Source organism: Equus przewalskii, chromosome 21, assembly GCF_037783145.1.
Source record: "Equus przewalskii isolate Varuska chromosome 21, EquPr2, whole genome shotgun sequence".
Classification (NCBI taxonomy): domain Eukaryota; kingdom Metazoa; phylum Chordata; class Mammalia; order Perissodactyla; family Equidae; genus Equus; species Equus przewalskii.
Window position 1 is genome coordinate 5,578,242 of NC_091851.1, and position 14,487 is coordinate 5,592,728.

Consider the following 14,487-nt stretch of genomic DNA (forward strand, 5'->3'; position numbering starts at 1 on the left):
GCAGACCATCACCCCCTCTCTACCCAGGCAGAGAGACCCCAAGCCCCCAGCTGAAGACTTCCTCTCACTTTTGTTGCCGATTCTCTTTTCTTCACTGATGAATGTCTTGGGGTCTGAGACACACATGCAGTGGTGGAATCGACTGCAACTTGGAACTCTCTGTGGGGTCGTACGCCTCTGCTTGAATTATTGTGGGCAGTGAGGGAAAGCCCAATGGACTAACTTAGAGATGGTCATAGAAAAAGAGCCAGCAAAGACTTTGAAAATATTCAGGCACTTTTTCTTGTCTTTTTGAGCTTCTTTTTTAACTCCGAAATTTTCCATTGTTTTTTAGGATGGTCACTAAGATAACAGATGTTTGATTTTGTCAAAATGAGGCCAGGCAACTACCACTCTTCTCAGAATATCTGCTTGGGGGTTGGCTTTTCCTAAGTGCTGTGTTTCTGCACATTCTCGGCGTTTCCTTGGCCTCAGTGCAAAGGCTTCTACCTCCTGTCACCCCACCAATGCCTTTGGTGAAACCCACCCGATGCTAGGGCGCATTTAGGGACTTTGAGAAGTTAAGATGACAAAGTATCTCCGCTCATGGTCACTCAACTTACCTTAAACTGATGGGATTCAAAGCCGATTCTTAAAGATCCTGAAACAAAATGATTTTATAACCCTGTACAATGTATACGCTCCCTTCGCCATGCAGAATGCCCTCCTCATCTCCAAGCCAGATGCCCCTGCCCCGGCTTCAAGCCCTGGTCTAGCTGGTGCTGCTAACCCCTGTGCCTGCACATTGCCCAGCTGGACATAGAGAGAAAGCCCCTTGAGTTGAGATGGAGAAAACACCTCGTTAGCACAGGACTGTTTGACCGAATTTATCATTCTCTTTAAGTGAACTCAACTCTTGAGCGAATTGTTGTTGGTTTTCTGTTTCAAATCAGGATGAAAGGGAGTGGGCTGCTGCTTCTGACTCGGGGCTAAGTTTCACTGACTTCTGACTCCGTTTGCTCAGCGGCGGTTCGCAGCTCAGCAGGGGGGCTTGCTCTGACTCCTGACACATCTCAGCCACTGACCACGGGGTGACAGGATCCGTGGCCACACTGGCAAGTGGGGATGCCAAGGCAGGCTGTCCCCAGGACGCAGGATTCCCCTGAGGGCCAGCGTTGGCTCGCTGATTCCCTGATGGCTGCGTGGAGTCCCAGAGGACGCTTCCGCACAACCTCCCTTCCCTCATCCCTCCTTCACTGGGGTCAGACGGTGCAGTGGTTGCTGCCTTTCCCAGCCTCCCCAGGCCCCTGCCCTCCACCCTCCTTACAGGCATTTCCCTAATGAAGCCCTAGCAAGTTTCATCCTGTCCCGGCATCTCGAGGGCTCCCACGATGACCTTGGCATGTCCAATGGGGGCTGCGCTGAGGGCACAACCCAAGACCTCACCAGACTCTGTCGACACTCTCTTCTCACTGGCCAATCAGCCAGTTAAAAATTCCCCAGTGTCTAAGGCAGCTCTCCCCCGACCCAGAGCCTGAGGTGCTCCTTCTACCCAGCAGAGGTTCTTGACTGACTGGGGTCCTGAAGGCAGGCGCAGGGCTAGAGGATCCGCCCCTGTGGAGAGTGCAGCACTGGATCAGGCGCAAAGACAACGGCAGAGGCGAAGAGTCAAAACAAGAAGGATGGAGCAGGGTGTGATTGTGCCTCTCTGTGTGTACATGTGTGTGTACGTCAGCATGTGTGTGCACGTGCATGAGTGGGTTTGCATGTGAGTGTGTGTGCACGTATGTCTTTGTGTGTCCAAGTGTGCCTCTGTATGTATGTGTACATGTGCATGCAGGTATGTATGTGCCTGTGTGTGTGTGTGTGTGTGTGTGTGTGTGTGTGGAGTATGTGTACATGTCTGTATGTGTACAAGCATATGTGTGTCTGTGTGGTCACAGGCTGGGGCAGGGGCATCTCAAGGGAGCAGGGCTGCTAACATGGATCAGCTGCATTTTTCTGCACTATTTTCCCCATTAACTCTCTCCCTGAAGGCTGTAGAAATCCTACAGCACACGTTCTGTTTTGAATTTCCACACAAATCAGTTGGGAGAACGGTCTTCCCCTCCCCGCCTCTCTTCTTCCTTCCCTCCTGCTTTCTCTACTCTCTCCTTTTTCTCCATCCCTCCCTCTCTCCTTCCCTCCCTCCCTTCTCTTCTTCTTTCCCAATTTCCCTCCTTTCTCTAGTCTTTCTTTTGGCATTAGGCCCTTGGTCTGGCTGGAGACGGCACCTGCCTGAGCAGGAAGCCAGGGGAGATCCGTCTGCAGATTTTTGGTCTTCTCTGCTCTAACCCACCGTCCTCTTTGGTGAGCCCAGCAAACAGAGCCATGGGGTCTTTGGCCATGTCTCTGCAAAACCAGTGTCAGCGGAGACTAGAGCTCCAGGACCTGACCCCAGGGATGGGCTTTACCCCAGTCAGAGCCCAACCCAATCTCAGCTCAAAGGAAACAGTAGGTGGGGTCCAAATGGAGCACCCCCCATCCCTCCGCCCCTCCCGCCCTCCTCAGACCCCCTGCGCACCCCTGCAGAATGCCTCCGTGCAGCCGGCAGTGGTGGGCTGCCTTCCACCTCCACTCTATTTAATCACAGGCCCAGGCCCCCTTGTCTCTCAGCTGTGCGGACAGGCTTTCCTGCCGCAGCTCTGGAGTCAAAATGAGAGATTTATGGTGAGGAAATTCTCCCTGCTTTAGGGTGACATAACTTCAAATCAGATGACGAGCTCGTAATCAGCCACACGGAGGGTGCCTTTTATGGGTCAGTCAGAAATAAAGATGGAGTGACCGCACGCCGCTCTCCCGTGACAGCATATTTATGAGCCGCTCAGACGCGCTGTGTGGAGGCCCTGCCGGCCCCAGGCGCTATTTATTCAGCAGATGAGCAGCCCTCAAAGGCATTCCTCCAAGAAGCTGCCGTGAGGAAGGGCGGCAGCACATCAAAACGACACAGTGAATTCCGGCCCAGTTCCCGTCGTCTTCCACATGAACGTGAGTCTCTATCCGGGACTGAACCAGGCTTGAGAAAGAACAGTACCTCCTGAATATGGGTAATAGAGAGTATAGAGATGCGGTGTGTTTTTATCACCTTTGCATTTATTTACATGGCCCTCCCTAGGTTTATTTCCTAGATTTTTCACCATAAAAATGAGAGGGGCGATACTGCCCGAATAACCCTAAACCACAAGTGGAAATCTCTTTCCCCAGAAATCATCAGGTTAAACCATCGGAAACTTGCATTTTTTCATGTTAAAAGTAGTCAGCATCAGCAGCTTCCTATGGGTCAGCCTCACACGTCAGCCCCTCGATTCTTCTCTTGACGATGACAGAGGTCAAGGCGAGAAGAATGGGGGATGGCTGTGTCCACGCAGTTCACTCCTCTTCCTACACTGAGTCACTTTCAGAGAAATTAAACTCTGCCTGCTGATCATTGCAGCCCACCAGGGGGAACGTTATTTCAGATTTTTTTTAAATAGCATTATATTTCCTTTTAAAAGTCTTGGGAGTGGAGGGAGGTAAAAGCAGCCCTGGCCAGGAAGGGGAACTTGAAGGTGGAAAGAAAGCGTCCACACTTGCTGTAGCTGAGGAAAATCACGAGTGTGTACCATAGTTCATCCACCATACATTTAAATCATCCCCCCTGTGGAGAAAAGGACAGCTTGTGTCTGTAGATGGCGCTGCTCGGACAAAGCCTTCCTGCAGGCCCCACCTGGGCGAGGCAGGAACAGCTTCCCTGGCAGAGAGGAGACGCGGGCCAAGCAGGCTCCACGCTGCCCGAGCCCTCATAGTCAAGACGTGATGGAACTGGACTGGATAAGAACTCAGAACCCCAAGCCGTGGCCTCTTCTCTTCCCCTCCCAGACAAAGACTAAGGATGGCCACGCCATTCCTACCCACTAAAGGAGAGAGTTCACACCAGCCACTAAACGGGTCAGCTGTATTGGAGGTGTTACCATTTTGAGGAAAAGGAACACTTGTAGGCAAGAGAAGTGGTAAGACTCCACTACCCAGAAGTCGAACTTTCTCCAGGTCCTCGTCCTCATCCTCCACGAGAATTTCTTAGTCCTTGCTAATGGTGCCGTGAACCCCAGTCAGGAAATTATTTTTGAGAAGTGTCTCAGTCTCATGACTCCTACTTAACACACAGTATTAACACTATATAGAACGGGTAGCTGTGTCCAAGCCCACTGAATGTTCAAGGCCACAGACAAAAAGGAGAGAGACTGGATTTCACCGGGGTGAAAAGAGCTGTTAGCAGCAAACCAGAAGACAGCAGAAGTAGCAGCCGGCAGCCAACTTGCAAGAGAGCAGGCAGAAACTGCAATCATCACAACCAGGCCAGTCTAATACTCATATTAATTCTACCGAGTTATTAAGAGACGGCCACGTAATGTGCACTAGACACAGCGTAGGAGGCAAGAAAGTATTTTAGGAAGATTGCACTGAAATAAATGAAAACCAAAGGGGACTCTGTTTTATTGTTGTTCAATTGGTTCTTGAAGGAATTTTTCAATTATGTGAGAAATTCAAATATGAGGAACACAGCAATGCACAATCCCTGACGTGCTACTGCAAATATGCTGGTCTGTTACGTGTGTGCAGAGAGAATTTTCGATAACCTTCTAAAAATGGGGATTTATTTGCCATTATTAAAGTTGTGCATGAACACAGAGGGCCACCCCTTTAGCCAAACGTAAATGACCCTCTAGAAATGAAGAGCAGGTTTCCTGATGGAAGATACGGGACCCCTTTCCAGGGAACCTCTGTAGGCCCCACAGGAGCACATCAGCGAAATGAGGCTCCCAGCCTGTGACGGACACTTTTTTCTAAGAGAGATCTTTATGGCCCCCAGGTCAGCCCAGGACAGGCCTGTGGGAGGACAAGGATGGGGCCTTCAGCAGACAGAAGCACCCCAGGACTTGCTCCTGAGGCACCCGGCCAGCAGCTTGTTTCATAATGAGAGTCACGGCGCCTCGTATCAGGGCCCATGTGCACCTGCCTGCCCCCGAGGGACTACCAAAGCCTACGAGGTACCCGAAAGCTGGGAAACATCACAGCCACTTATTTTTACAGCAGTTAGTTACATTTTTATGTAATGTGCTCACTGTATTTTTCTTCAACCTCCAGCTGCCCTTTCAGGTGAACTACCTCTAATTTACAGCAGTGGGTCCACGTGTGCATCCCAGAGAAACCTGTGTGTCCAGAGGCTGGGGACACTCAGCAGCCTTATGTAGTTGGCTACGATCATGGCTTTTACTGCCCTCTTCATGCCAGTGGCTCATTGCTGCCAGCACAACCCCACCCCATGCTCCAGGCCTCTGAACGTCTGCTTCCCAAACTCATTCACACACATGCGCACATGCACGTATGTACTTTGCTTACATGAAGACACACACGCATGCATATGCACACACAGACACATGTGCACACACACATCTTCCTCCCCTTGTTTCCTGTCTGTGTGGACACCAAACTGCCCCTTACCTGAGTCCCAACACCTGCGAGTCTTTTTCTTCCTTGTTCCCCATACCCAATCAAGAGCAAAGCCCCTCAGCCCCATCTCCCTCCCCAATCTCACTATCACGAGTCAGGTCCTGGTTGTCACTTGCCCAGACAGCCACAGTGACCTCCTATGTCTGACTTCATTTCCTCTCCAATCCAATCTCTGACAGAACCTACTGAAAACTCAAACAGTATAGCCTGTACAAAAGGGAACGTGGGACATCTCACAAAACTACACGTGCATTTGCCCTTTAATGCTGCAACCTCATTTCAGGAGTTTACTTGAAAGATACACATCTACAAATTGAAATCCTTTGCCCTGGCATTATTTTAATAGCAAAATATTGGAAACAACCAAGTCCCCTGATTCCTATGAGACTGGTTACAGAAACAATTTTATATAGTATCGACTTTGGAAATGTAATCGTTTTACATTTGTAAAAAATAAAACTGAAGATGAAAAAACAAACTCTAAATTATATTCAAATGAATCTAACTGTACACATTGATAACATAACTATGCACACAAATAATAAATTCAAGGACTCTGATCACACACCCCTAGTGTGATATATTCTTAAGAGAAAAATAACTGCACAGAAATCTTACATTTTACTGAGCAAGTCTGCTGGTGATCATGGTGCTCTGGTACAGTAACCTGAGAACGACTTTGTGGACATCACAGGACACAGCAAATAAGTAAATGTGTTCCTGTACAATCAGGCATGGTTTAACGACTGGGAAATGTTCTGAGAAATGCCTCGTTAGAAGATTCTGCTATTGTGAGAACATCCTAGAGTGCACTTACACAAACCTAGATGGTATAGCCTACTATTCACCTAGGCTACATGGCACTAATCTTATGGGACCACCGTCGTATATGTGGTCCGTCGTTGACTGAAACGCCATTATGTGGGTGCAAGATTGTATTTTGGAACCAATGTGGGTATATGGAGATGGAGAGAAATGAGGAAGAACCTTGTGACGAATTGGTGTTATTGGCATAAACTTATAAGTTTAAAAAAATATACATCTCTTAGCACTCCCCACTCAAGGGGCCTAGAAGCAATGACATTTCTGTAGTGATGGAGCATGGTCGGCATCCAGACCATGGTGTCCAATGATCATTCCTCACTATAAGAAACCAGGGCTCCTCAAAGACGTGGTCAATTCCAAGTCTGGGGCACAAAAGTAGCAAACGAGGCAGAAAGCCCAGAAGTGCTCAAAGTCAACTGGGGACCCATCAAGGACACACGACCTGGCCCAGTTTGGAACAATTTAAGCACCAACAAGCATAATGGCATTATCTAGCACACTGAATAAAAAAATGAATCCCACGAACCTAAAGTGATGATTTTTAAAAAGTGGGATGTTGCGGGCAGCTTTTCCTGAGAGAATGCCAATCTACAAATGGAGAAGGAAAGACAGAATTGCAAAATCACCCTTAGTTACACAGGCTAAGATGTTTCTGTAAAATGGAGAGACTGTGTGACAGCCCAGTGAAGAATTCAGTCCAGCAACACTGGGACAAGCTGGCCTCAGGAGCCTCTGGATGCGATGCAGAGGCAGAGACTCGCCCCTCCTATGCGGTGCTTTTCCAAAAATGTTCAACCTTCACCCAATCTGAGTGCATAATCACAAAGATCCAGACACAGGGACAGCCTACTGAGTGACTGCCCTGCCCAGTAACATATGTTAATATCAAGACAAACATAACAACAAGAAAAGGTGGGGGATGGTTCTGCTTTCAAATTGACTAAAGAGCCAATGTCCCCAAACGCAACATGTTTTCCTTGATCAGACTCTAATAAAGAACAGAAGAGCTATAAAGTTCAATTTTGGGGGAAATGAAGGAAATTTAACTTTGGACCAAATGTCAATACCATAGTCAATGTATTATCAATGGTCAATCCTTGGGTGCGATAATGTGTTCTGCGGTTACGTAGGAAAATGAACGTCCTTTCTTGCTGGACATCCATGCTCAAGTATTTAGTCACCCTGTCTGTAATCTCTTTCAAAGATTCTGCAAAAAAAGAAACACAGAGAGAAGGAGAGAAGGCCACTGTGGCAGATGGTAACAATCTGAGGGTCCAGGTATAGGGTGTACAGTCGTTTACTGTACTATTCTTTCAACTTTTCTGTAGGTTTGGAAGTTTCAAAATAAACAGAGAGAAAAAGTCTTTCCTCGCCTCGGTCACTCACAGAGTGAAGTCTAGACTCTGACCTTGCAAATGGTCCTCGGTATTTGGTCTCTGCTCAGTCTCCCGGCTTCATCTCTCATCACTCTCCCTGCCCCCCAGGCTGTGTACGTTTGTTCCGGCCACGCCAGCCTTTTTGCTGTTCCTCCAACCACACCATGCTTTTCCTCTCCACTCTACCATGGCTCCTTCCACTATTAGGGATTCCTTCCCTCCTTTTCAGACTACAGATTCTCCTTTAAACTCATCTCCTTGCCAGGCAAATGCCTTTTCTGCACATTGTCCCCTCCCTCCGGCTCTGTGCCTGCCTTCATTTTATCATGCACTGTGTAATACTGAAATGAACCGCTGATGTACCTGGCATCCTGCACCAAACGGTAAGCTCCCTAGATAGAGCTGGCTTCCAAACGTGATTACGCCATCGAGACCTGGCACCCCCAATCACAACAGAACTGACCTACTGTGGGAGCTGGAGAGGGATAGCTCTGAATACGCTGCCCTCGCTAAACAGCAGGATTCCTGCTTCCCTCACTGCCCGTCTTTGCTCAAGCTCCAGATGACGCTGTGTTATTAATAACAACAAATGGGTCTGAAAGACCAATACCCTTCAGTGCCCATACCAAAAGAGAAATTGAACCCCTGGGAGCACAGAAAACAAATCTGCAAACCCTCCTGCTGCTGAGGGCCATTAAAAACACCTCAGGGGCTCCTGCTTAGCTGTTCTTTGGAAGGGAAAGCATCCTGCAAAGTTGGTAAATGGCTGGGCTACGTTTTCTTCTGTCCTAATTACCACAGCCATCTCTTCCAGACTTAGTGGAGGGCTTCTGTCACATCACATTCACCCTGCTATTGGCGCTGAGCACGCGGAGCAGGAAAAGCTGGAGGAAGGGCGTTCTCCTCTCCCGATTTTGGCTCCTCCCTCAAAAGTCCCCTTCGCATGTCATCAGCTGCCCAGCCCTGCAGAGAGGTACGGACATCCCTGCTCCGCTAAAGGAGCTTCTTGGTAGACCAGAACACAGAACCACCCTCAGCCTGTGCAGTGAGACGCGGGGTAAGGACCGCCCCTGTGTGTGCTAGCACACAGGTCATGTGAGTCTTCTCAGGCAACACGCAAATCTCCATTTTAGAGATATGGAAAATGAAGCTTGGGGAGCTGAAGAGGTACAGTTGGTAAGCAGACTTTTACGGCCAGGAGGTGACAGAGGCAGGGGATTCCAACAGCAAACCTCTCTGAATCATTTATCAATCACTAATCAATCAGGCTTATGAGCTCTCTTATCCCATTTACTTGACTTGCACACACACTCCTCTGTTGGGTCTCATTCTTTCCCAACTCAGTGGGTGGGGTTTCATAAAAGAAGTGAGAAATTCCTTCCTGAATGCTAAAATAATACTCGCTTGCAATAGGGACTTCCTGCTTAAGCTTTTAGAACTTTCTTATAAGCTGTGGCTGCTCATTAGAAACACCTGGGGAGATTTCTAAGGCTTCCTGTGCCAGCACTCACCGCAGACCAATTACCTCCTTCACTCTGGGGAGAGCACGGAGGCATCTGTCTTTTGAAAGGTCCCCAGGTGATCATAATGTGCAGCCAAGGTTGAGAACTACTGGAAGCATTTCCACCAAAGCGGCCAGGCAAGGAGCAGAACCACCCCATCTAAGAGACGGCTGCAAAAGATATTGAATGAGGGAGGACCGACCAGGTCAAAAGCCAGGTCCTTGCCGGCACACTGAGCAGAAAAATGTCCCTGTTTCTTTCTGGAGTGCATCATGTCAGTGTCACCCGTGCACAGTCCAGCTGCCTAAGTGCCTGCTCTCTTGACATATGACATCTGTGTCATCACCCACTGGACTTAGGCACGTCCAGCTGGTATCAGTCTGTCCTCTCTCCCCAGTTCCAGGTCTGCACCTTACAAAAGACCCCAAGATTGATTTAGTGCAGCATTACAAGCAGTGTTGGGGCCAGGAATGTCTGGTTCTGCTGGCCTGGCCTCGACTCACCCTGGAGATCACCTGCAGACAGCTGCCCTACAGGTAGTCAGTTCCCTGAGTCTCCCTGTCTGCGGGGGTCCTCTGGCCAGGTGGCCAGCTCAGCAGGACCAGCCCGAAGTGCCAGGGGGTAAGGAGCCCAGAAGCGGCCCTCAGCCAATGGGGGAGAGTGATCAGGGAGGAATACTCCCACTTCCTCATCCCTCAATGGGTTAACGCCCGTAAGTCACCAGTCCGACTGACCCCAGCTGCCCACAGTGGTCACTGGCTCCATGATGCATCTCGTGAGGGCACTTGTTTCTCACTTCCTCCCTCCCTCACCACGCTTCCCCGCATCACCTCCTACACCCAAGCCCTCGTTCAGGCTCAGCTGTTGGAGGAACCCAAACTAAGATGTCGTGAGACCTTGAGTTAACTTCTCTGAGCCGGGTTACCTCAGCTTCGAAAAGCCTGTGGAAACAGGAGACACTGTGCCTGAGAAGTTTTGCTCTCTGCCTCCCGTGGGGATGGGCAGGAAATGTCAGCTGCTGCGACTGTGTAACCCCAAGGCTGAGCTCTCCGTTCTCGGCTCCTTCACATCCCTCTCCGAGGGGGTTCCCGAGGGGCTGCAGCATGGGTCCACCTGACGGATGGACAGCTGGGTCAAACCTCCAACATTCCTCCCGGGCTGAGATTCAGGAACTTTCCTTGGAGGCATCAGGTCACTCTTTAAATATTAAATCAATCACTTGCAAAAGCCTTTATGCCAGATCCCCAGTCTCTGTGCTCAGTGTAAATTGAGCCTCAGCCTAAAATATTCTCTTCTGTCTTAAGTAGCCAGGAAAATGCAAAACTGGCCTTTTATTGCCTGGTTTGTGCCAAGAGAGGTTGGAATTTGGCAACAGCATCTCCCAGGTGGTGGTGCGTACTTCCATCAGGAGGCACGACGTGGCTGCTTGTCATTCTTTTAGTGATGTCAGTGACAACAAATGATCTTAGCCTGGATCCTTCATTTCACGGGGGAATGCAAGACGGTGAAGTTCTCATTTTCTTTCATTTCTTCTTTGTTTATTAGATGAAATATTTTTACAAAGAGAAACCTTCTCTCATCAACTGTTTGGTTACCTGAGTCTTACGAGAAAGACAAAATAAATGCTCCATTCTTTCTTATTATTTACCAGCTCTCAAAATAATGAATTGGTTCTCTAGCATCTTCCAAAGGTTACTAATGAGTTCTCTTCTTTCTAAGAATCTTTATGAACTTAGAGTTTTATGGGTTGCACTCATTTTTCTAAGTGAGGCTCAAATCATCACATCTTTGACCGGCAGGAACCTCTCCAAATTGGCTGCTGAGTCCTACTGACATGACCCACACAGATTCCAATGACTGCTCTGCTGTCACTGTGCCATCTTGTATATCTGGTACATTTCCTGCCCGAGATCTAGAATCAACCACTTCTCCAAGGATCTCTGGTTCTTTTAATGGGGAATGGTATTTAAAGACAAGGGTCTTTTTAAATCCATTGTGACAGGTATTCAATGGGGTCCTTTCCAAGTGGACAACTCATACCTGTGAGTTGGACATTTTGTGTTTTTTTCTTTGATAATTTCTTCTCCTTTTCCATTTTCTGTTTTTGTTTTTGTTATTGTTGGTTTCTGTAACTCATTCATCTAGCTTTTAGATCTCAATGACTAATCCTCTAATTTTCTTATTTTTCTTCTCTACTTTGTTCTGTCCCATTTTAGTTTTATTCTATTTTCTGGGAGATTTCCTCAACTTTATGTTACCACTTGTTCATTGAACTTTTTGGTTTTGCTATTATCTTTTTTATTTCAGTTCTTTTGCATTCTCTGAGTTTTCCTTTTTTACAGCACACGGTTCTTGTTCCATGAGGGCAATAACTTCTCTTATACATAACCAAGGTTATCGCTTATCATTTTCTGGACATTTCATATGTATTCCACACTGCCTCTGTTTCCTTCAAATTCTTCCCTTCACATTTCTGCTTTTTCACTTTGGTTTTTGACTTTTCCTCTCAAACGTCTGATGCTCCTCTGTTGTTTGTTCATATTTGAGTAAGGTGCTGACTAAAGCTCTGTTACTGTGGAGGAAGAGGTGGTCTCTCCTCTGGGCTTCAGTGCAGTGATCAGGAAGGGGTCTAGCGATTTCTCAGAGGAACTCCAGTGTCAATATTACACTGTAGATCTTTATTCTTAGTTGATCAGTTTCCCCCAAAAGACCCTTGTACTCCTCCAATTTCCTGCCTAGAGACTATAGGTCTGGCTTCCATTTCTGGGTGTCTTGCCATTCAGTATGCAGACTTTCACTTACTCCCCTCATGCAGTAAGGGGCTGCATCCAGCACCCTCAGTTCGGCTGATACCTGAGTCAGAACGTCTCGGGGTCAACTCAGAGAATGCACCTTTGGTCCTCTGCTGGGGCTAGGGTGGGGGCTGGTTTCCTGACTGTGTGGTGTGGGAAGACAGGATATCTACAAGTTTAAGTAATTGTTCTAATAAAGAATCAACTGATTCTTCTGTTTCCGGCCCTTCCCAAAGGCTGCACCTTCAGAGGTAGTCAGCACCTTGATGCCTGAGCTTTTCAGGGATTCTTCAAAGAAAATCAGCTGCTTTCTGGTTAGCTTCTCCCCCTTCCATCCTGCAGGGGTGGGGAGTCCAGCTTTCTCTGGCCAGCTAAGTCAAGTATCACTCATCTGTTCACTTGACAGTTCATAGAACTATATTGACCTCTCTCCTCTGCTGACTACTCTCCTATTCTCTTTGAATTTGTGAATCAATGCCTTTTTAATTTGCGTTATTCTCATGTCCATGGGTTTTGTCAGGGAATAGAAATAAATACATATATAATATGCCATATTTAACTAAAATCATCTCCAATCTATTTTCTATACTGCTGCCACAGGAATTCTTTATAAATGCAAATCTGATCATGTTACTTCCTTTTGGCCATTCTTTACTGTCTTCAGGATCAAATCCAACTTGTTAATATTTAAGGTCCTTTATGGGTCTGTTTTTTCCTTCTTTTTTTCCTACCTACCTCTCCAGTCCAATAGACCCAAAATTATTTCCACTTTCCCAAACACCTAACCTTCTCTCCTGCCTTCAGCCTTTGTGCATGCTGTCCCTCCAGTTTGTGTTGTCTTTCCAGTTTCCTCTCATTTGTCTAATTCCTGCTCATTCTGAAAAATTAAGCTTCCATGTCACCTGCTTGAAGAAGTCCTCCAAGACCACTCCTTTTTTTTTTTTTTTTGAGGAAGATTAGCCCTGAGCTAACTACTGCCAATCCTCCTCTTTTTGCTGAGGAAGACTGGCCCTGAGCTAACATCCATGCCCATCTTCCTCTACTTTATATGTGGGACGCCTACCACAGTATGGCTTGCCAAGTGGCGCCATGTCCGCACCCGGGATCCAAACCGTGAACCCCGGGCCGCCGAGAAGCGGAACGTGCAAACTTGACCACTGCGCCACTGGGCCGGCCCCCTCAAAGACCACTCTTGTGGGTTCTGGGTTGACAGGCCCTACTCTGAGCTCCCACAGTACTCCATGCAGAGCTTTGTTGCATCACTCATTGCATTTTGTTGTATCTGTACGTCTGTCTCTCCCATTAGACTGGAAGCTCCTTGAAAGACTCCTTGTGTCTATTTCTCAAGTACGTACCACAGAGCCCAGGAAGTAGTAAAAGCTCAAGGTTAACAGAATGACTAAGCAAGGGAATGAGTGAAGGCTCTTGTTTCAAAATCTAAAATTTCTATTCTCCTCTCCTCCTATTTAAGTCATAGGCTCTCGTTAGTGAACTGTTCAAATTCCAACTTTTCCTTAAATCTCTCTTGCACCATCAATTTGCTGTAACCAAGGAGGCACGGTATTACCAAGGAAAAAGCACTGATGAGGAATCAGCACGGGAAGACACCAACTTGCAGATGTATGGGCCAAGGCCACTCTCCTGACCTCGGATTCCTTATCTGTGAGGGAAGGGGGCTCTTATCAGCTGAAGGTCTTCATAATGAAGAAAAAATCAGATCCTCTGAGTTGAGCAGGAGGACAATTTATTGAAGGGGTATTAGGTAGCTCACAGAACTGCCAGGACAATGGCAATTCAGGGAAGGGTCTGGGTGGTTTTGAGAAAGAGCACTCCTTGTGAAGTCAAGAACCCAGCAAGCGTCTATATCTGTTTCTGAGACTGGAAAAAACCAGACTCAGAAACAGATATGGACATTTGTAGATTTAGTGGAGAGAACCATATTCAAAATCACACCATGGAACCTGCCTAGGAGGGTCCCCCTGCCATCAGCACATTGATGTCACAGTTTGCAAGTGGACATGGACACCTCAGTGTGACCTGCAGAGCCTGGAAACTGGGAGAAGCCGCCATCAGAACCAGCCCCACTCCTCCTTCCCATCCTCAGTTCAGATTCTGGGGTTGGACGTGTTTGTCTGATTGACCGTCTTGGGCCCCCAACCCCGGAAGCTGGGAGCTCAGCACTGAGCCTTTTACTGTTCTATGAGTGTTGGCGACTAAGTCTTCCACTGGGGCTCTAGTGGCGGGAAATGTCCCAAACTTATCCGAAATGAATTTAAATGCTGGAGAGCAACAAAATAAAAATCTACTCGAGGGCTAGAGTTGTTGTCGTCCCAAACCTAATGTCCTAACATCCGATAGCCTTGAGAACTCAAGAAGGCGTTCATGTATGTGGAGGAACTAACAAATAACTAGAACTTGAAATGGGTCACATGAGAATCTTAAGAAAGTTTAAAACCAATTGCCAAGGGTTCTAAGACAGAACCT

At 47.6% G+C, this 14,487-nt stretch overlaps 1 protein-coding gene across 3 annotated transcripts in view; it reads right to left on the reverse strand.

Annotated features, from left to right (window-relative positions):
* The window catches only part of SLC24A3 (solute carrier family 24 member 3), a 458,948-nt gene that overhangs the window by 258,899 nt on the left and 185,562 nt on the right, over positions 1–14,487 (reverse strand). The gene's annotated exons all lie outside the window — the stretch shown is intronic.